The following is a 22,215-nucleotide window of genomic DNA, read 5'->3' as shown; positions in this document are numbered from 1 at the left end:
TGTCTCTATGAGAAAGATGGAGTGGATCAGAGGAGAATGATACCGATGCGAAGGCTCCAGGAATCGATCCACTTGGGAAGGAAAGGGCTTCCGCAGGAACAGTTGAACATATGGGGGGTGCTGAGACACAGAATATGCTGGAAACATTGGGAGGGGACATTGACAACACTCTGCTTGCAAAGAGAACAAGACGCTCAAGGCTTCTCTCAAAACCTTAGCCAGAAGATTGGGCATATTTGGAAAACCCGACGAGATCAAAGGCAGAAGCTGGACCCAGAATATCCTCAGCAGTTTCTGACCTTGTTTCAGCGGTGGGAGATAGATGTGCAGAAAGCCCAAGGACAAGAAGAGAAATGAGCTAGTTTGTTTTGACAGCAGCAACAATCTGGAGTTGCTCTGAGCCAGAGGCTGAAAACAATTAAACAGTTATGTGAGCAGCTCCCAAGGAGGATGGACGTGGAGAAGAGTTATGACACTCCACTGGCTGGCGCACAAAATGAACTTACAAAAGGAACAGCGATGTTGCTAAAGCCAATTACGGTGGACGCTCAGCAGCAGGAGATGGCAAGTGTTGGAAAGTCTCTCCAATCCATGCATTCTGATGACTCCGTGAAGGAAGAACTTGAACCTAAGAAATATGATACAATTACAACATTAGCTAAGAGGCATGTGTCTTTAGAATGGTTTAAAAATTCTAGCTGCCTAACCAGGTGGTGGCACAGTAGATAGAGCATTGGCCTGGATGCTGAGGACCCAGCATCCTCAAAACCCTGAGGTTGCCGGCTTGAGTGTAGGCTCATCCGGCTTGAGCATGGGCTCACCAGCTTGAGTGCAGGGTTGCTGGCTTGAGCATGGGTAGAACTGACTCCATGGTTGCTGGCTTGAGCCCAAAGATCACTGGCTTGAAGCCCAAGGTTGCTGGCTTGAGCAAGGAGTCACTGGCTCGGCTGTAGCTCCCCCCCGCCATCAAGGCACATATGAGAAAGCAATCAATGAACAACTAAGGTGCTGCAATGAAGAATTGATGCTTCTCATCTCTCTCCCTTCCTGTCTGTCTGTTCCTATTTGTCCCTTTCTCTGTCTCTCTCTGTCTCTGTCTCTCCTGCTAAAAAAAAAATTCTAGTTAAAATATTACATCGTGTTAATCATTAGCTTACATACAAGCCTCTTTCTGTTAACCTCCAAATAAAATCTAAATAGTTATGGGAGTAGCAGTCATTCTTAATTTGTATGTAGCAAGCTTTCTGCTGTTTAAATAGTAGTTGTGAATTTTTTTCTCTAACACTTGTCAACTAATGTAGCAATAAAGATGACTTAATTAAAATAAAAACCCAAAGATGAATCTAGTGTTTAAATAAGTGTAATGAACTATTTTATGTGCTTGACAAATATTAATGCATTTCATTTCTATAGTTTTCCATGATGTAGGTATAATTTTTAAACTCATTTTATGACTGAGGAAAGTGAAGGACAGAAATGTCAAGTGATGTCCCAAGATCATACAGCTAGTCAGTGGTGGAGTAAGTCTGAGCTCTCTGGGGTCTCAGCTTAGTTGGGCATAAAACCTGTCACCCTGCCCATGCCAGGATTTAGTCCCACAGAGCCTCACTTGTACCTCGGTGATTATTGGAATGAAATCCCTTTAAAATGCAGCTGATGAGGGCTTGCGCGTGTTCTTTGGTCATTGATTACTTGCACAAGTGAGTAAGAGAGCTTCTGACATGTCGCAGGCACTTAATCAATGTCGAATGAATGAATGAGTGAGTTCACCCCATCCCTCTGTGTTGTGATGAGAGGGACCCGGTTCCTCCCCACACGTGGCTTTCTGAAGGCACAGGCCATGGCTTCTTTATCTCTGGATCTCCATTCCTGGAGCAGACAGGTGCTCATACTGAGTGAATGAAGTCACATTACTGCCCTTTATCTGAGGTCGGAAGTCACCTGTTAGTCATGAAGGCACGAGCACAGTTAACTGTCATAAGGCAATGGACATTGACACCTGTGAGCTATGGAGTAATCTTTTTTCCACCCTTCTTTACCAAGTTGAGAGAAGGGAAAATAGAGAGACAGACTCCCACATGCATCTCAACTGGGAACCACCAGGCAACCCTATCTGGGGCTGATGCTCTGCCCATCTGGGGCCATGCTCACAACCTAGCTATTTTTAGTATCTGAGACAGAGGCTCCATGGAGCCATCCTCAGCTCCCGGGGCTGATGCACTCAAAGCAATCAAGCCATGACTGTGGGAGAGTAAGAGAGAGAGAAAGAGAGAAAGAGAGAGAGAGAGAGAAGGGGCAGGGGCAGAGAAGCAGATGGTCACTTCTCCTGTGTGTCCTGACTGGGAATTGACCCCAAGACATCCACATGCCAGGCCAATGCTCTATCACTGAGCCAACCAGCCAGGGCCTGGAGTAATCTTTTACAGTGAAAAAGATAAAGTGGAAAAAATGGGAGTCTTTTAGTTACTGTATAATAAGCCATTCCAAAATGTTTGGCTTAAAACAACGATTTATTATTTCTCCCAATAGTTGGCCAGGTTTCTGCTCTGTGTGGTTAGTCAAGAGTCTGTACTCACCCGGGACCTCTCTGGAGCTCTGACATCCAACGGCTTCTCATCCTTGGGCCCTCTCGTCTCCATGTGGCTCGCCATCATTCATTGCCGAGCTAGCTTGTGAGAAGCGGGGAACAGAGCTCTCCAAACTCTTAAGGCCAGGCTCAGGGGTCCCAGGCCGTCATTTTTACCACATTTGGTTGTGCAAAGCAAATCACAAGGCCAGACCAGATTCAAGGGGAAGGAGACTAGATTCCACCTTTTGCTGTGAGGCGCAGAACACAGGAGGTACAGAGATGGGAGAAACTGTTGGGGGCCATAGTGAAGACTCTACCCAGGGGTAAACTGGAAGTGGTGGCAGGAACCCCCAAATATCCTCATGTAAATGAGCGGCTGTTAAGGGTGAGGCTGTGGTTTGCCTGCCGGAAAGACAGCCTGGGGTGTGAAAGCTCTCCACCTTGACCTGGGAGGTCTGACGGACTAGGCTCCTGGAAATGCTCAAGTGTTTTCTTCTCTTCCAGGTGATGAAATAGGGAATAAAGAGAAGTGACAGGTCAGTGTCAGGATGAGCGCTGCTGTTTCCAAGTGACTTTTGGGTTCAAACGTTGGCTTTGCCACCAAAAAATCTGGACAAGTCACATAAACTTGCTTGACCTCTAGTTCCTCACTTCTTTACCGCTGATAGTAATGCCTCCTTTCTAGTGCAGACTATGTAGTGGTTAACAGCAGGCTTTCTGGAGCTAGACTACTTGAGTGCAAATCCTGGTTCTTCCTTTTACCACCTGTATTATCTTGGGATAAGTATTTAATTGCCTCATGCCTCAGATTCCTCCCCTGTAAAGAGGGGATAATAATAATAATAATACTGTTTAGCATTGTTGTGAAGATCCAATGAGTTTAAACTTACAGAAGCATCTATAGAACAATACCTGGAACATAATTCACAACCCATCGATATTATCTATTCTCAGTATAGTGTTTCTTTGAAAATTAAAATGAGATAATGTTTGCAAAAGCCTAGCACATGCCTTATATATCGGAAGTGAAGGCTATCCTGGGTGGGAAGGTGCTTGTTTTACCGTGCTCATATTTGGGGAAGTGTGGAGCATGCAATCCCAATTTCTCTCTTTAATTGTTCTTCTGCAAGCAACGAGTGTCTCATCTCACTTGTTAGAGTTGGCTGGTTACTAGTGGGCAGGGAGACTGAGCCTCTCAAACACAAACAGGCTTTGGCCTCCTCCTCTCCCTGCATGCACTGACTTCCTGCTTCTATGTGGTAAGTCCACTGCAAAGGAGTCCTCCCACCAGAGGGGGCGTACCTCTTTCTCCCTCACTGTCCCAGCCTTGCCTTTGACTAAGTAGATAAGTTCTAAGAACACCTGGAATTCAATCCCTTCTTTGACCATTACTGGTCTGCCATTAGTGTATCTCAGTGATCTATCTCATCTGTATCACGAAAATAACAGTACCTACCTCATGGACTTATTGGAAGAATGAAATGAGGTGATATATATGAGATAGTGCCTGGCACATAGTGAGTCACCAGGGGTTAGTGGGTTATAGTTGTTGTTATTATTATTATTATTTTATAATTTTATTTATTTATTTATTGTATTTTTCTGAAGTTAGAAGCGGGGAGGCAGTCAGACAGACTCCCGCATGTACCCGACCGGAATCCACCCGGCATGCTCACTAGGGAGTGATGTTCTTCCCATCTGGGGCATTGCTTGGTGCGGCCAGAGCCATTCTAGCACCTGAGGGGGAGGCCATGGAGTCGTACTCAGCATCCGGGCCAATTTTGCTCCAATGGAGCCTTGGCTATGGTAGTGGAAGAGAGAGATAGAGAGAAAAGAGGGGGAAGGATGGAGAGGCAGATGGGCGCTTCTCCTGTGTGCCCTGACTGGGAATTGAACCTGGGACTTCCACACTCCGGGCCGACACTCTACCGCTGAACCAACCAGCCAGGGACAGTTGTTGTTACTATTATGCATATTCCGGGCCCAGCTACAATGCTCCTCCTCCAGGAAGCCTTCCTGAGCTTCTCTAGAGGGAAGTTGGCATTTTCTTCCCCCGGGCTTCCTTCTTACCCCTTCTCTAGTTTTTTCGATATCATGTTTCTCTTCTAATTGAATGAGAATAATTGAGAGGTGAGTCTTCTCCTTGACGGTAAGCTCGGAGATGCAGTTTTGTGCTGGTTCAGCCCTTGTGCTCCATTGGTCTACCCCAGGTCTGGGCACAGAGTAGGCACTTAAGCGGTGCTCAGGGCAGGCATCCTTACAATCATTGCAACTATCACATAGTAATATATACATATATTAAGAGAGCACCTACTATGTGCTAGGCTAAGTGTGAGGGGTCAACATGAGCACACTCCTTCCTCATCCTCCAAGGTAACAGCCCCTCCTTCGCTCCACACAACCCTTTGGGCTGCCCCTTGGTGACTCCACACAACCCTTTGGGCTGCCCCTTGGTGACTCCTTTAGCTCTTTCAGGCTGCTCAGAAATTGCTTTCTCTCTTTAAGTTCCACCTCACTTGTAGCAGCTCTTGGGGGTGGGGGCGGGAGGACGAGCACAGGCAGCTCAGAGTCCTGTAGCTCTCTCCCTTCAGCGCTCTGACCGCCCCCCTCCCCCAAGCTGTGCATCTCACCCTGTGGCTCTCAGTGTCCTTGGGGTTAAACAGGAGCATATATGTCAAAGTGCTTGGCAGACAGGCCGTCCCTCCCAAATATAATTACTGTTTTCTGCCCGTGCCTGGGAACAGCTTTGGGGCCCTGAAATGTCCTGCAAATGTGGCAGGTATCCTAACAGGAGGTGCCCTGCTGCAAATTGCACCTGGGTTTTTGTTCTCACCCTCAGTGAGGAAGGTGCCGGCTATGCCAGGGGACAGGTGCCGGGGGCACCTCCCCGAGAAGTGCAGCTGCAGAAAGCCCTCAGGCTCCTGAGAGAAGGATATAAAACACTGTCCCTCTTTCTGGGTATTTAAGAGAGAAGAGATGTCCCCTGCAGTGCTCACAGGGCAGGAAATGAAGGATTTGTGAGGTCAGAAAGGAGAATCAGTTCTGAAGAAGCGTGTTCCGGGTGTTTTCTCACAGCCTGGGAAAGAGCTGAGTGCGAGGAAGTGATTTAGGAAAAGGATACTTTAAGAGCTCTGCAGGGGGGCCTGGCTGTGGGTCAGGGGCTTGGTTTTGGCATTGGCCTGTATCCAAGCAATTGCCTAGGCCTATTTCTGTCTTAAAACATGTTATTGAATTGATTGGGGTGACACTGGTTAATAAAATTATATCGGTTTCAGGTGTACAACCCTATAATACAGCATCTGTATATTGTACTGTGTGTTCACCATGTCAAGTCACGTCTCCGTCCATCACCATCTAACCCTCTGTGCCCTCTTCTCTCTCCCCCTACCATCCTCCCCTCCCTGTGGTAGTAATCCCCATACTGTTCCTGTCTATGAGGTTCTTTGTTTCTTTGCTTTATCCCTTCACCTCTTCCTCCAGCCCTCCCAGCCGTCCCTGTGACAGCTGGCAGCTTGTTCTGCGTGCGCCCGCGCGTTAGCAGTGGCAGTCTGTGGCAGTAAGGATTGTGGCCGAGAGGCTCCAAGGCAGTTAGTCGTAGGCTGAGCACACTCCAGGTCCTCTGAACCTGGTGTGTTTGAGGACTCATTCTGCTTTTCCTTGGCCCATCCCGGGGGCTTTGGGAGAGTCTGCCGGGAAGGGAGGAGACCTCCAGAGAGGTGCGGGGCTTTCTGCTCTTCGTGTAGCCGCGTGCTTAGGAGAGTCATTGGGAAGAAGGAGCGGAACGTGGCCGTGTTTGTGCTCTGAGTTCTGGAGCAGCGCTCACTCGCTGGACAAATTACCCCAGAGGGCATTGTGAAACGCCGAGAGAGATTTGGTCCGGATTAAGTTTTGTGTTTAGGATCCCGGGATGACTCGTTCTTGGGAGGCAGAGGACAGCCTGCTTCCTGGGCGTGGAGGTGCGGAGGGCACGGTGTGTTTGGGATCCAGGCAGAAGGCTGGCTGCCTGGGTCACAGAGTCTGCCCAAGGCGGCAGTGGGCGAAGACCTGAGAACGGGCTCCCCCGGGACCACGGAGGCCTTGGGTGCCTCTCTCAGGGATCTGGGCTCGCTCCTGGCACCCTGGGAGGAGCCAGTCGAGCCGTCATGACTGGGAGGGCCTGGGGGGCCGAAAGAGCCATGTCTCCCCAGGGCCCACCCGGTCTCCAGGAGGGCTGCCCACCGGCCCTCCATCTCCTTATCCGCAGTCCGTTCTCAGAAAACAGCCAACGCGGCAGCTCCCGGTGGCCGGATTGCGACACGGAACGTGTTTGTTCCCCGTGTTTGTGAAATGCCTCAGAGGCACCGTTCCAGTCCCACCTGACCAGTTTTCTGATTGCCACACAGCCCTGCTCTATCTGCCAGTGCTCCGCCGGGGCTGGCTGGTCGGAGATCTTGAGATGTTTGTGAATTCAGAATTTAAGAGACCTCATTTCTGTCTGTCCAAGTGAAGAGATTTTTTTTTTTTTTTTTTTTTTTTTTACCTTTCTGCAGCTTCTGACTATCACTTGTTGGACTTGGAGGCTACTCTGGTGTCCTGGAGTGAATGGTGTGGCCTTGGGTCGGTGACGTGACCTCTCCCAGCTCTCATTCCTTCAACTGCTCAATGAGGGTAATAATTCCTATCTTGTAAAATTGCGACCCACAAAGATACCACCAGAGGAAAGGTCAGGGTACCAGCTCACTCACCAGGCTTCCTGCCCCAAAGGTTACCGACAGCAAAGTTGACCTCAGATTTCTGAGTCATTAAAATTCAATCTTGCATTTAATTCTTGCAAATGAATTACTTTCAGTCTTTGAGAGCAGGAAGAAGAAGCCTGGCTAATGTATAACATCATGGGAACCTGGGAACCCCTGGCAATGGGCTCAGGAATATGGTCCGTAGCACTCCGCCCGGGGAAGGGGGCTGCAGGGGGCATGTGACCTTATGCACCATTTCCTACATTGACCTCTTGCTGAAGGGGAGGTGGGGTGGAGGGAAGGGGATGGGGTGGGGGTGGGAAACAGAAATTAGGGAGAGAAAGAGCTAACAATTATTGAGTTTCTATTATGTGCCAGTCATAAAAATAATTCTCATTTTGTCATCTCTTCAACCCTAAGAAGAAGGCAGTGTTTTCCTCAAATAACAATCACTCATTTCATAAATATTTATTGAGCAATCATTATGTGCTACGCATTGCTCTAGGACAGCAATTTTCTTTCTTTTTTAAAGATTTTACTTATTGATAAAGGGAGAAGAGAGGAAGTGGGGGGAGCAGGAATCATCAACTCATAGTTGCTTCTCATTTGTGCCTTGACCGGGCAAGCCCGGGATTTTGAACCAGTGACCTCAGCAGTCCAGGTCGACACTTTATCCACTGCATCACCACAGGTCAAGCAGGACAGCAATTTTCAACCTTTTTCATCATGAGACACACACACTAATTACTAAAATTCTGCCGCACATCAAAAAATATATTTCTTGCCAGTCTGACACACACAAAAAATAGATAGAATTTTGATTCATTCACAACAGACGTCTATTATTGTGTGGCTGTTGTCATTTTTTATTTGACAGTCCAAGGGAAAAGAGGTCAGTGCCCTAGACTAAATAATCAGGTACTGCATGTTTTGAAAATTCTTGCGGCACACCGGTTGAAAAATCGCTGCTCGAGGATCCAGAACATAGGAGAAAACTGAGACCCAGCGTGGTGTTACGACTTGCTCAAGGTCACACAGCTGGTACGTGGCTGATCAAGATCGGATCCCACCTTTTCTGAGGCTGATTTCAGGGTTGTTTCTTCCCAGGATGCTGCACAGACACAGATGCACAAATATGCACACAAATGTACATACACACAAATGCATCCACACTCACGTGCACCATTCTGCATACATACTCACCCCTGGTGCAATGCACACGTTCTCGCTCATGCACTCACACACACCATTTGAGTGCACAAACACAGATACATATATAATTGCACATGAATTAGCATACAACATTCCATTGATTGGTGATTAGTTTTTCAAACAGCTGGAATCTCTATTTCAGTTCAGTAATATTACAGATACTATCACAAAGATGTCATTCTTTTTGTTTCCTTTTCTCCCTCTCCCCTTCCCTCCTCTCTTCCTTTTTTTTTTTTCTCCCTCTCTCTCTCCATTTGGTGACCAGCCCTCTCTTCCTGCTTTTTTAAGTCACTAAGTCTTGGAGAATTATGAGGACTACTGGGCTCAGGTGGGAAGACCCAGCCAGAAAGCAAAGATTCTCTCTCTCTCAGGTACCAAAGGCTGACCCTACGTGCTAAATTCTACCTTGATCAAGGTTTCTCCCATACAGCTGCCCGAATCCCCTGAAATTCCCTTCCCACCAGCCCTCTCCCTGTCTGCCAGCAGGGGTGGCATGCTCAAGTTCAAGTCAAGACCTTGCAGCTGGGTCCCCAAGCCCAGATCCCATCTCTCCTGCTCTCTCCTACGTGTGCCAAATGCCTGCGAAGGCCTCTTCCAAGTGTTTCATCATGCCTGGGGGTGGGGGTGCCTCTACTTTTGTTTCAACACTTTGCTTCCACCTGGCATCTCATTTGCCAGCTAATAAGTGAGGTAACTCCTCCTGATGGCTGGTGGCATTCAAGGAGGGCGCTGTGCTCCAGTCTGTAGAGTGTTGTTGGGGGGGCATCGGGCATCTGACTCATCCTCAGTGATCGCTCGGGGGGTCGGCTAGGGTACTGGGCTTTAGCTCAGCTCATCAGTGTGGGAAATTCAAACTCTTCAGAATATTTCATCACCCAGGCAGCTGAAGGTGGGGTGGCAGAATTTGAGAAACTGGCAACTCCCGTGTCTCAATCCCAGAAAAGTGCCAAGAGAGTCACCTTGCCCAACTCACCTATTTTCCTATGGTACCAGCAATCTCTCTCTCTCTATATATATATCTCCAAAACCCCTTTGCCTCGAAACGCCCTCATAGGTGTGCTTGGGGATCCCTCGGAGCCTTCGGAGTCTGGGTTCTGGCACTAGTACTCTCCGTGACCATTTGGCCGTGTTGCCCAATTGGGTGAGTTTGCCGGAGGCAGGCTGTTGAGTCCAAGCCTCATTAAACGATTCACCAGCAATAGCTGTCCTAGGGGACAGCATGTTGTGCAGGCAGCCCAGGAACGGTTTTAGCAATATGTGCTTTTCCTGGGGGCAAACTCACTGTAACACACACACACACACACACACGCACACACACGCACACACACACCCCACTGCAGAAGATGAAATGGGAAGCTGGAATAGGAGACCGAGTCGGCATGGCCCTGTGAAAGAGAACACCACCCAATGAGAAAGGGAGCCCAGCACCCAGGTGCCTCAAGGGCGTGGGCCAGACTTTGGGATTGTTTAACGATAAAGAAATGGAATTCCAAAGGCGGGGTTCTCTGGGGTGCTTGGCTGATAGTCTTACCTGGTGATTACTTATGATCAGGTCTCACGTTGTAACTAGACTGAAAACCCTGAGCACGCAGGCACCAGGGCTGGAGCTCAGTTTCCCTCTCCTGTGTCCCCTAACTCAGACTCTTACGGGCAGGGCAGAGAGGGTTCATTCAGGGCAGGGAAGGAGAGGAGGCTAGGCTGCATTTATAGGATGCTGGGTCATGGTCAAAACTCTTTACAGTGACTCAGCCCCTTCTGGTGGCTGAGCTCACTTTCAGGTATGTGACCCCCTCACTGCCCTCATATGGGGCCCCCTTTTGTGTCTGACAGGGTTGCCTTGACAAGCTGTCTTCTAGCCGAGGAGGCAAAGTTTACAGGCACACTGCAGGGGTCACCCCGGGCTGTAGTGGGTTTGCTGGAGTGTCGTGATGTTCAGACAACACAGCCTGCGGCGGCCGTTGAGAGCAGTGTCCCCTTGTGTTCCAGATCGTGTCCCCTTCCAGTAGAGGGAAGCTTCTTGGAGCAGGTGAGACGAAGCAGGGCTTGGGAGAGAGGAGAGCGAGGGCTGCTCCAGGCAGGAAGAATGGCGCCAGCTGAAGACCAGTTCAGGGCTGCGCACGCGTGCATTTCTTCATTTTGTCCCTCTTGTTAACTCATTCATTCACCCCAAAAAGACCCCACGGACCTTGCTCTGAGCCAGGCACTCTCCAGCCATGGGGAGCAGAGCTGTGAAAGAGTCTGGTTTATAAAGCTGTATGGAAGCCAGATAATGAACACATCACGAGAGCGCGAGCCCCACAAGAACGGAGTGTCATGGGCGTGAGGGACAGGCGGGGGTGGGTGGGACGAGGGGCAGTGAAGCCTGGACCCTGGAGGACAAGGGATCAGCCTGGAAACGGGACGGAGGAGGATGGAAGGAATGACAGGAAGTGTTTCAAGCGTGAAGTTCCGGGGACAGAAAGAGCCTGGCTTTTGCAAGACACTTGAAGGAGTCCTGGGTGGCGGAGGGTAGGAAGTCCAGAGGGGGGGAGCGAGGTGGGGGTGGGGCACAGTGAACGAGATGGGGGGGGGCATGAGCCAGGAAGAGTCCGCACAGAACCTTCTGGGCCATGGTAAGGATTTTGGACTTCATGTAAATAGTCTAAGCAAGAGATGCTATTGACTTGAATTAAGGTGCAGGTTATGTGGGGTAAAAACGAGGCAGCTTGATGAATTATTCAGAAAGGGGACGTCCTGCTCACCGGAGATATTCTGTATGGTTCATTCCAGCTCTGCCCCTTGGTGACTGCACTCTGTGCTCGAGCCGGAGGCCAAGCTGTCCCCACGAACCCTGCCAGCTTCCTGAGGCCCTCCACTCACCACTGTACCCCCTTTCCCCTAGAGCCCCCTGCCAGTAGCCCGTGCCCTTCTTTACCCTGCCCAACTGGGTAGACCCCCAGTTATCCCAAGGAGCCTGATCCTCCCTTTACCTCTGCCTAAACCTCCCACTCCAGCCCTCCATCAACGCCATTTTTTTTAACGCCCTTATTTTTGCATCAAGAGCCAGCTTGTCCTCTTCCCAGCTGGGCAGCTGGGTGTCTTCAGCGCGCCCAGGCCCATGGCGCTCTGTAAACATGGCTGCCTGTTACTATCATCACGGCCCACACAGCCCTTGGCCACCCACCCCACACTCCTTACCAGCCTCATTTCTATCTCTCCTCCCAACTTGCCATCTCCCCAGATGCCTCCCGATGCCTGGAGCACACCCGTTTCTTTCTTCTCAACACTTCACTCATACTGTTCCCTCTGCTGGCAATGCCTTTCCTTCCCCCAGCAGCCTGAGGCCCAGCTCAGGTCTTGGTGACGCCGGGAACCTTCCTCAGCGGTTGACCTCACACTCCTGGCCAGCTGGACTCTAAGGCAGACCGAATCCTTCCTTCTCTCTCCCCAGCACTGGGGGAGCATTGCTTTACTATAACGCACGTTAGTGTTAGTGTGTTTTCCTTTGATCGCTGGGGGCAGCCTCCCCTCACAGATGTGCTTCCTGTGGGTGGGCCTGTGTGCTATTCACCTCCCCACCCGGAGCACTCAGCACAGCGCCCAGAAGAACGTGGCGGTGCAGTGCGCAGAGCTAGCTGGATGAATGAGGGAAACAGCCTGGTGCACTCATCTATCTGCTCGAAGGCAAAGACTGTCTGGCTCAGCTTTGTTCCCCGGTGTCTGGCACCCAGACGGAGTTCACGCAATTCTCCTCGCCCTAGATTGAAGGATAGATAAGGCAGGTGTAGGCAGAGACAGGAAGCAGGGCCAGATATGAAGGGCCAAGGAAACAGGACATTTGGACAATAGGATCAGGGGCTAAGAGATGCTGGCAGACCTCGGTGCGGGACGACTCGGGGCTGGAGAGCTAGGTTGTCATGGCGGGGGCGGGGGCGGGGGCGGGGGCGGGGGTGGGGGTCAGGCTCTCTTCCCTGGGCTGGAGCCTCTCCTAGCCCCGTGGGAGGGACGAGAGGGAGGAGAGGGAGGAGACCCCGCCCAGTCTGAAGGGGTCAACAGGCCAGGATGACTTGAGGAATATTTCATGGGCTTAGCTGTTAATCATGAAAATGAAATTATATTAAAAATGCAACCATGTGTGGGCTGCAGGACCACTTAAGGATTCCTCCCGCAGTCAGATGCGTGTCCCTGTAATTGAGGCGGTAATGACCGTGGTAATAACACCCCGGCTCTGTTTACGATCTCTTTCTTCTGAGGAGCTCAAAGCACTTTCTCTTCCTATCTCATCTCTCTCCCCAGCTTCCCAGGGAAGCGAGTCTTATTACACCCATTTCTCAGGTGTCTGTATGCCATGACTCACTCTGCGCTCTGGTGCGCGCCTCCCGGTCCCCCCCCCCCCCAAGCCTGGGTGGGGCCCATGTGCATCTCTCCTCCCTGAGCGCGGGACCTGGAGCACCTCATTTTCTGGGTGACTAAGAAGCCTGGCTCACTATGAGGGTGCCAAGGCACCGCAGGAAGCAGAGGGATGGGAGCAGGGGAAGAAGGGGAAGAAGAAGGAGGAGGAGGAGGGGAAGGAGGAGGGGAAGGAGGGGAAGGAGGAGGAGAAGGAGGGGGAGTATGAGGAGGAGGAGGGGAAGGAGGAGAAAGAGAAGGGGGAGGAGGAGGAGGAGGAGGAGGAGAAGGAGGAGAAGGAGGAGGAGTATGAGGAGGAGGAGGGGAAGGAGGAGGAGGAGAAGGGGGAGGAGGAGGAGGAGGGGAAGGAGGAGAAGGAGGAGGAGTATGAGGAGGAGGAGGGGAAGGAGGAGAAGGGGGAGGAGTATGAGGAGGAGGAGGGGAAGGAGGAGAAGGGGGAGGAGAAGGAGGAGGAGGGGAAGGAGGAGAAGGGGGAGGAGGAGGAGGAGGAGGAGGGGAAGGAGGAGAAGGAGGAGGAGTATGAGGAGGAGGAGTATGAGGAGGGGAAGGAGGAGAAGGAGGAGGAGTATGAGGAGGAGGAGGGGAAGGAGGAGAAGGGGGAGGAGGAGGAGGAGGAGGAGGGGAAGGAGGAGAAGGGGGAGGAGTATGAGGAGGAGGAGGGGAAGGAGGAGAAGGGGGAGGAGGAGGAGGAGGAGGAGGGGAAGGAGGAGAAGGAGGAGGAGTATGAGGAGGAGGAGGGGAAGGAGGAGAAGGGGGAGGAGGAGGAGGAGGAGGAGGGGAAGGAGGAGAAGGAGGAGGAGTATGAGGAGGAGGAGGGGAAGGAGGAGAAGGGGGAGGAAGAGGAGGAGGAGGGGGAGGAGGAGGAGGGGAAGGAGGAGAAGGAGGAGGAGTATGAGGAGGAGGAGGGGAAGGAGGAGAAGGGGGAGGAGGAGGAGGAGGAGGAGGGGAAGGAGGAGAAGGGGGAGGAGGAGGAGGAGGAGGAGGGGAAGGAGGAGAAGGAGGAGGAGGAGAAGGAACAGAGACAGGGGAGGTGCAGAGAAGGCAGAACGCTAGACTTCAGTACCCTGAGGGCAGGGACCATGTCCTGGTCATCTGTCTATCCCCTGGGCCAAGCACAGTGCTTGGCATGTTGCATGGCAGAGCACAATTTGTGCCACGTTATCACTGAAACATCACCTCTTCTCAGAAGCTTTCTTTTTTTCTCCCAGTGCCCTACCACACTGCTGCTGGCCTCTCACAGTCCTCGGAGCCTCAGTTTACCCTCAGGAAGCTTTGGTTAGAGTTAACTGCTCACGTGTTAGCCACCCTTATCCGGGTGTCAGCTCCTAGACTGGGCATGAGTTGGACTCATCCCATGTCCTTGAGGTCTGTTCGCCCAGGACTGTCATCCAGAAGGGTACAAATGGAGAACAGACAAGGCTAGATGTTGAAATGCGAAAGACCCAGATTCCAAACCTGGTTCTGCCCTTATAGCTGGGTGGCCCGGGAAGCCCCTTGACCTCTTCAGAGATTCCCCTTCCTCATCATAGAGTAGAGACAAGAAAACTCCTGCTGGCGGGCTGCGGCAAGGTTAACCACAGCGACACTGCTTGGCACCGCGGCGATCTCGCTCAGTTTTCATTTCCTGTGATTAATTTTAGATTTGGTGATTCCCAGCTCTGGCTCCACATCAGAACCACCCTTCTGAGGAACAGACATGCCTGGAACCCCCCTGGGAAATTCTGAGCCCAGGGGTCTGGGGTGGGGCCATCTGTCTTTTAAAACAACTCTCCAGCTCTTCTAATGCTGCAGGTCTTCCTTGTTGTCAAATGCAACATATGACTGAATATAAAATGGTACAAAAGTCCCTGGTTCTCTGGTTTCAAGGGTTCAATCCAGAAGGGGCAGTAAAATATTGTAGGTAAAAGTTGTCACTATCTTCTTCTTGATGGACCCACAGGTACCAGCGACTGCCTTTGGCCTTGGCCAGTCATGGAGATGGTGGACAAAGAGGATGTCCATCACCATCACGTACTCCTACATCTTGTCACGGCTAAGGAAGCAGATGAGGGCAGTAGCAGGGTGGGCTGCGGAGCTTTCCTGGATGCTGACCAATGAGGAGGCCCCAGTTGGATGGCAGCTGGAGGGGCCCCTTCCACAGTGTGGGACAGTGTACACTGCACAGGGCCCAGTGCCTGTCCCTGGCCACGTCAGACAAGAGATGCTTCCTTTGCAGGAACTGGAAAGGGTGGGCTGAATGATTTTTCAGGGTCTGAGCCCATGTTTCCAGATTCCAAGTCCAGCGTTCTCTCTGTGACATCGAGTAGATCCAGGGCGTGGCCCCTGCTCTGGGAGCTCGGCCTTGGTTTGTGGCAGGTGGCTGACGGGGTACTCGGGGGACACAGAGGAAGAGAAGCGCCCCAGAGAAAGTCTGCAGAGGAGGTGACATATGAGCCAGGCTTTTTAGGTGGAGACGAGGGAGAAAGCAGCGGTCCCCACTTCTTCATCTCCCACTCGCTTCTGCACCTCCACCCACGGCAATCTGGCTTCTCCCACCACATGGAACTGCTCTCACTGAGGTCATCGGCGACCTTCTTGTGGCAGATTCAATAAATGCGTCACTGCCTTTCCTTTAACTAATTAGGGGTCACATCCGACACTGAGTTCACTTCTCCCTGATTCCTAGTTCTCCCCCTCACTGTCCCTTCTCAATTTCCCTCGTGATCTCATCTTTCCCTGCTACCTATATATCTTCCATCCATCCATCCACCCATCATCCATCCATCCATCCACCCATCCATCACCATCATCCATCCATCCATCCATCCATCCATCCATCCATCCTCCCAGTCATCTATTTATTCTATCATCTATCTATCTATCTATCTATCTATCTATCTATCTATCTATCTAATCTATCTATCATCTATCATCTATCTATCCATCTAACTCCCTACCTATCTATCACCTATCTTTCATCTTTGAAATTAAGGAGAGTTTAATGAAGGCACCATTTGTGAAAGTGTGAAGGATTAAGGGAATCCAACAAGAAATAGCACATTGCTTTAACATAAATAATCTCTGAAAGTCACTATCAGCCTAGGCTTGAAGGTCCAGTGGTTATTGAAACCCAGAGCATAGCTATAAAAGGGAACTTCCTGTTAGCTGCTTCAACAGAGGGATACAGCCAACCAGGGGCATAAATACCCCTGACCGTGCCCTGTCCTCAGATGAACTTCACAAAGGTCAGCTCCCATGCCAGTGACACTGGTGTTGGCCCGCTGCTCTGTCTGAGCCCCCTGCTTCCTTCCCCTACGCTCCCACAACCAGGACTCTTCTCTGTTCCAATTCCTGACACCCCACATTGCTTTCTTGGGCTGAGACTTCTTTCCTGACCACATGAACCCCCAATTATCTTCTTAGTGGGTGTCTCTGACTGTCCTCGAACGCAGCACGTCTGTAGTGGGAGCCATGGCCTTCCTCCAAACTGGTGATCGTTCACATTTCCTGGCTGTGTGAGGGGCATTCCTGCATCTGCCCCTCCTTGCCCCTCCCTCACCAAGTCTTGCCAAATCCATACCCAGATATCTGAGGGACACGGCCCTTCGCCATCCGCTCCTTCCCTTTGCTTTGGTCCTTCTCACCTCTTCCCGGATTGCGGAATTTGCTTCCTAATTAACTTCCTGGTTCCCATCTTTGTTGCAGGAGCTGCTAGTTGCCTCTTAAGGTCCATTCTCTTTTCCCTCTCAGTTAAAGAATCCCATTTTTAAATTAGGTACATAGCCAGGGATCTAAATGACAATTTGTCCGTCTCTCTTGTGGCTAATGACCACATGCCTAAGTTCTGGCCAAGAAGTGGTCAGCGGAAGTGTCACATGGAAGTGTTGGAAAGTTTTCTTACAATGAAGGGGGTGCACACTTCTTTCTGCTGCTCTGTTCTGCCCCCTGGACCATGAATATGATGGCTGAAGCTGCAACAGTCACCTTGGTCCATTTGCCCAGTAGAGAATGTCTTTGACAAAGTGAAGCCATAAATCACTATTCCTGGACTTCTTCAATGCAATGGTGAAACTAGTCTGACTTGAGGAAGTCACTATTATTTTTGTTTTTCTTTTATTTGTAATGGAACACAATTCTCATCACTGCACCTTGGACCCAGGGGGATTGTCGCAGATGTTTTTGTGCCCCACACACCTCCCTCGGACTGCCTGGTTTTGGACAGTTTCACGCACGCTGCGAGTGTCCTATTTTAAACCTGCAAGGCCATAGCAGACGTGAAGTCCCTGCCCAGGCACAATCTGGAGGAGCGATGGGAAGGGCTACAGTTAACATGTCCTGAATGAAACCCTCAGGCTATGGGGACTGACCGGTGGTGACCACATGAAGTTCCTTAATAGTGACTTAAAGGGTCCCCCAGCAAGACTGCGGTCTGGCTGCCCACAGTGGTGACCAGCTCAACAGCACACCCCTTGTTGTCTTTCCCCCAACCCCCAGCTCACTCAGCTTGCTCTGTCCCTGCTGTTTCCTGGGGTCATCTCACAAGGAAGCCCCCTCCCTTTCTGTTCTCATCTCAGGCTCTGCTGCTGGGGGAGCCCACAGCGTTCTGACATGGAGCTCTACTTATGCCCTTCCTGCCCTTCCCCCAGTCCATCTCTCGAGCCTGTGACCCCCCTGGATGATGATACCATTCCCTGCCCTTGCCCACGTGGCCCCGCAGGCTCTGGCCACATTCTCCCTCGCACCCCCGTGCCCCTCACCTCTTGGCCCCATGGGCCCTTTTGCTCCAGCTGCGACATGCCATCAGCAGTTTCACGCTCTGGTGGCTTCTCACAGACCGGAACACCCCTCACCTTCCCCTGTGGCAAAGGCTCAGGTGCTTTACACCGTTCTGCTCACATGTCCCCTCTTCTGAGAAGCCCTCCCTTTCCTCCCCCCGCCCCCAAGTTTAGCTGGAGCTGCCCCTTGTCCAGGGTCTCGTTCTCGTTTCACACTACACTTGAATCATCTAACTAGCTGGCTTTCTTTCCTCTTTCCTCTTTCTTTCTGTGCGCTTCCGTCTAGAACAGCAACGGCTTTGGCTGTTGTGCTGAGGAAGACGCATTTCCATCTGCAGGCTTGGGGAGCCGCAGAAGAGCTCTGAGTTCGGGCAGTGTGGACAGAACGAGGGGGGTTCTGGAGAGGCCTGGACTGTGGGGGCGATGGGCCAGGGGATGCGAGGGTTGCTCCTCAGGTTCCCAGGACTCTCGGCTCCTGGGAGGCCTTTGACCAACCGAGGCAGAGCATGGGCAGAGCGAGGGGATCCTTTCTTATTGACACTCTGGACTGGAAAAGCCATGGTTAAATGCTCGGTATTTCAATCTACTTCTCCTGGGAACTCCAAGACTGAGATCTGGTGACAAGGCAGCTTGCAGGAACCCTGCAGGTGGCTGGGAACAGCTCTCGAGGCCTGGGCTTTGGGTGAGCATGGGTGTCGGTCCTGCCCTCACTGAGCAGAGAGAGGGGGAGACATCCTGGCAGGAGATCTGCTCCTGGCTCCACCAGCCTCCCTTCTGCGCTGCCTTGGGGAGGGAGGAGGGTGGGTGCTCAGAATAGCAAAGATGATGTTCCCTAATGGATGGGGGTGCGGGAGGTGACCACAGGAAGAACCTTGGACTAGCAGTTGGGAACTGTGACTTAATTTGCTGGGTGATTTTGGTGACGATCTATTTCTCATCTACGGGCCTCAGTTTCTCCATTTGTGAAATGCAAAGGCTGGGCTGGATGCTCATATGACCCCTCTTAGCCTGATCTTTAATGATTCTAACTACATTTAGGTTCCCCTGGGGAGCAAAAGGAAGGAGGGGGTTTGGGGTGTGTTATGGCCTGAATTGTGCCCCCCCCCCAATTCATGCGTTTGAAGTCTTAGCCCCCCCCCCCATATCTCAGAATGTGGCTGTATTTGGAGACAGGGTCTTTGCAGAGGTATTTAAAGATAAATGAGGTCCTGGGGGTAGGCCATCATCCAATCTACCTGGTGTTTTTATAAGAAGGGGAGGTTAGGACACGGCCACACACACAAAGGGATGAACATAAGAAGACACCAAAAGACACTACGAGCCAAGGAGAGAAGTCTCAGAAGAAATCGGCCTGCTGATACCTTGATCTTGGATTTCCAGCCTTCAGAATTGTGAGACTTGTTTATGTAACCCAGTCTGTAGTCCTGAGCTGTGACAGCACCAGCAACCTGGTACAGGGTGGCATCCCTGGCTGACCCAGTGGCAGGGTCCCCAGCTATGATACCTTGGTCCCCATGAGGTCAAGTTAAACTAAACAGGAAGGGAGTTCAGGTAGGACAGGAGTCATTTTAGGTCATCTTGGATGTGTGTTGAGCCTGCTGTGTGGTCAGGGCTGTAGGAGTGAGCCCCAGGCCTGCCCTCAAAAAGCTTCTAATCTCATGAGGAGACATATATACAAGGAGCTCATGCTCGCCCAATGGGAGCCCCTGCAGTGATGAGACAGATAGACCATGCAGACCCAGGAAGTCCAGGATGATGTCACAGAGAAGATGCCTACCAATCTGAGAATGGAGGGAAAAGCATCTCAGATAGAAGGATCAACATATGCAAAGGCACAGAGGCACACATGAAATTCCAGGAGAAGAATGACATAGGATGCTAGAGAGCAGGGCTGGGCTGGATCAGACAGGCCCCTCTGGGGAGGTTGGACTTTACCCTGGCTGGGCTGGGGAGTCTGTGGATGGTTAGGAGGAGGCTGACCCTGCGGTCCAGCACCAGAGGGAATACAGCTTATAAGCATGGGCCTTGGGAGCTGGACCACCAGCATCTCAGCATTGCTCCTTGCTATCTGGGTGGCCCTGGGCAGGTTACTCAACCTCTTGGAAGCCCAGTGTTCTCTTGGAGGAAAACGGGGGCAATCGTACTTGCCCGATAGGGTTGCTGTGAAGATTAAGTAGATTGAACACTGACGTCACAACCTGAACGGTGCCTGGCGTGTGGATGGCTCTCGATTGCCCGGCTGCCAGCGCAGCCTCATTGCACACCTGCCCTCGCACATTGGGGCGGAAATGATGATTTCACAGCCCTTTCCGCTTGGCGCCGTGGAGGATAAGGTCGGGGTAGGAAATCACTCGTCACACACTGGAACTGGGAACTGAGAAGGGCAGAGGGGCTCCTGGAAACGCAAGGAGAACTTGCAGAATGCAGCCTGCAGGCTCTAGGAGGCCCGGCCCTCGACGGGCACCCTCTGCGGCCTCATAGGTTTGTGACACACACACGGGGGGAGGAACCGAAAAAGGGACCTGAAAGACGTGTTTTCTCAGAAACAGGCAAAGAGGGCAGCCGGGTGGAGGGGCACTGTGCTGCAGGCTCCTGGGGGCAGCATCCTCGTGATCAGGGCTGGGGGTGGTGGTGGCCCCGAGAAGTACTGTAATCCGGCCTGTCGACGCCCAAAGGGCGGCCATTGGATTGGCTTTCACCTGCTCCACATCCCTATAATCCTCATAGCAACACTGAAAGTAAATATGATTTCCCCAATCTTTTAGATGGGGAAACCGAGGCTCAGAAAGGTTAAAAGAGCTTTCTTAAGGTCACAGGACCATTGCGTGGTGGAGCTGGGACTTGAACTGTGGTCTCTAGCTGATACTAAAGCTCCACAGCTCTGCTGAAGGCCTGTTATGAGCTGAGTGTTAGGTTAGGCTCTCATGGTGCAAATCTTGGAAAGTTCCGGAAGCCGCAGTCTGAATGGTTTGCCGATGGTCAAGTTGGACAGTTGAGGGCATGTCAGGGAGGTTTCAAGTTGTTTAGTGTCCCATGAGCTGCATGGCAGAGAGGTGACTTAGTCCCCCTGCCTGCGACTGCCTCTCAGGCATTTCTCATCATAGGAGGACTCCCCCAACATCCTCCAATATGCTGGATAATGGCCCCAGATGAGGACTCCCAAACACCGCGACCTGACCTTGAATATAGCAGTTGTCATGTGGTGCTGAGTCTTCCTCAGTTTGTCTGTCTCACTCTATGTGTTGTCTGCTCCCCGAGGCCAGAGACCCCATTTCACGTATGTCTGTAACTCCATCCATAGCTTTGTACTTGACCCACCGTGGGTACAGTGACTGTGCGACTCTAGAGTGAACGACAAAGGGACCACTTCTGCTCTCTGGGCTCAGTCTGCTGGGGTTTGAATCTTGGCTCCACACTCACTAACGGAGTGCCTTGGACAAATGATTTTACCCTCGTTGGGCCTCAGTTTCTACATCTGTCAAATGTGGATGCTAATTGTGCTTTTCTCATTGCTGTTACTATCCATACACTATCCATAAAGCACTTAGCATAATATCGCGTACTGTGCTAATACAGTGGCCACGAGTCACATGTGGCTATTGACATGAACTAAAACAAGAAACTCAGTTCATCGATTGTACTGGTCGTAGTGCCAGTGCCTCCAGTGCGCAGTAGTCACACGGGCCAGTGGCTACTATATTGGACAACACAGACATGGGACTTCTGCGTCATTGCAGAAAGTGCTGTTAGAGCTGGTCTAGAACATGGTAAATTCCTGCTGTTCTTGCTGTCCTTGCTGCCGTCTCTCAGCTCAAGGAGGAGCAGGATGCCAGCACTGTCTTCAGCATCGAAGGGGGAGACCTGCCCTCAAGGCAGGAGAGGCTGAGACTGAACCTGGCATGTGCTCTCTTCCTGGATGCCTCCCCCACCCCATCACCTGGTGACATTCCCTGTGTGCCCGTGTTGGATGTCAGGCTTTACGATGCCTCCAAGTGGGCTAGCCCAGTGTAAGAGTCCTTTCCTCCTCTTCAAGGGCAGGGACTGGCTTTTATTCATCTTTGTGTCCCCGGAGCCTGGCATTTGGCAAACACTCAGAGTAAATCTGTTGGGGAATGAGGGAGCCGTGCCCAGAGTTTTCCAAGGATCTAAGACGGCGCTTTTGCTCGGCGTTGTGGCCTCACCAAAGGGGTTCCCAGGTGACAGATGGCATGGTCAGGAGCCACGAGCATGGGAAATAGCAGCAGGGCGAGTGGCCTTCATGAATGACGGCACCAGCAGGGAAGGGACAGGAAGCACGGGGTGAGCGGCCAGGCGAAGGTGAGTGGATGTCACCGGATTAAAGGAAGCGCAGCCTTGTGCACGGGAGACAACCCAGGGCCTCCTTGAATCTGCAAGCAGAGGCCGAGGTTTCAGCACAGCCCTGGTGGGGGTGGGACGAGCCACAGGCATTAGCTATGTAGTTTCTGTTACGTGTCCTCATGTGTCTTCATTCTGTTCGGCACTGATGGGGCCAGGGGAAATGAAAGTCAACCAGAATCAAATATCTTTAGCCTGTAACTTTAAAGACCCTCAGTTT

At 51.6% G+C, this 22,215-nt stretch overlaps 1 pseudogene; it reads left to right on the top strand.

The window, feature by feature from the left end:
* Positions 1-21,650, top strand: part of LOC136329729 (synaptonemal complex protein 3-like) — a 44,199-nt pseudogene extending 22,549 nt beyond the window's left edge.
* The last annotated feature ends 565 nt before the right edge of the window (positions 21,651-22,215 follow it).

Source organism: Saccopteryx bilineata, chromosome 3 (genome assembly GCF_036850765.1).
Source record: "Saccopteryx bilineata isolate mSacBil1 chromosome 3, mSacBil1_pri_phased_curated, whole genome shotgun sequence".
Lineage (NCBI taxonomy): Eukaryota > Metazoa > Chordata > Mammalia > Chiroptera > Emballonuridae > Saccopteryx > Saccopteryx bilineata.
The sequence above is the reverse complement of the archived record's forward strand: the minus strand, read 5'-3'. Positions and strand labels throughout refer to the sequence as shown.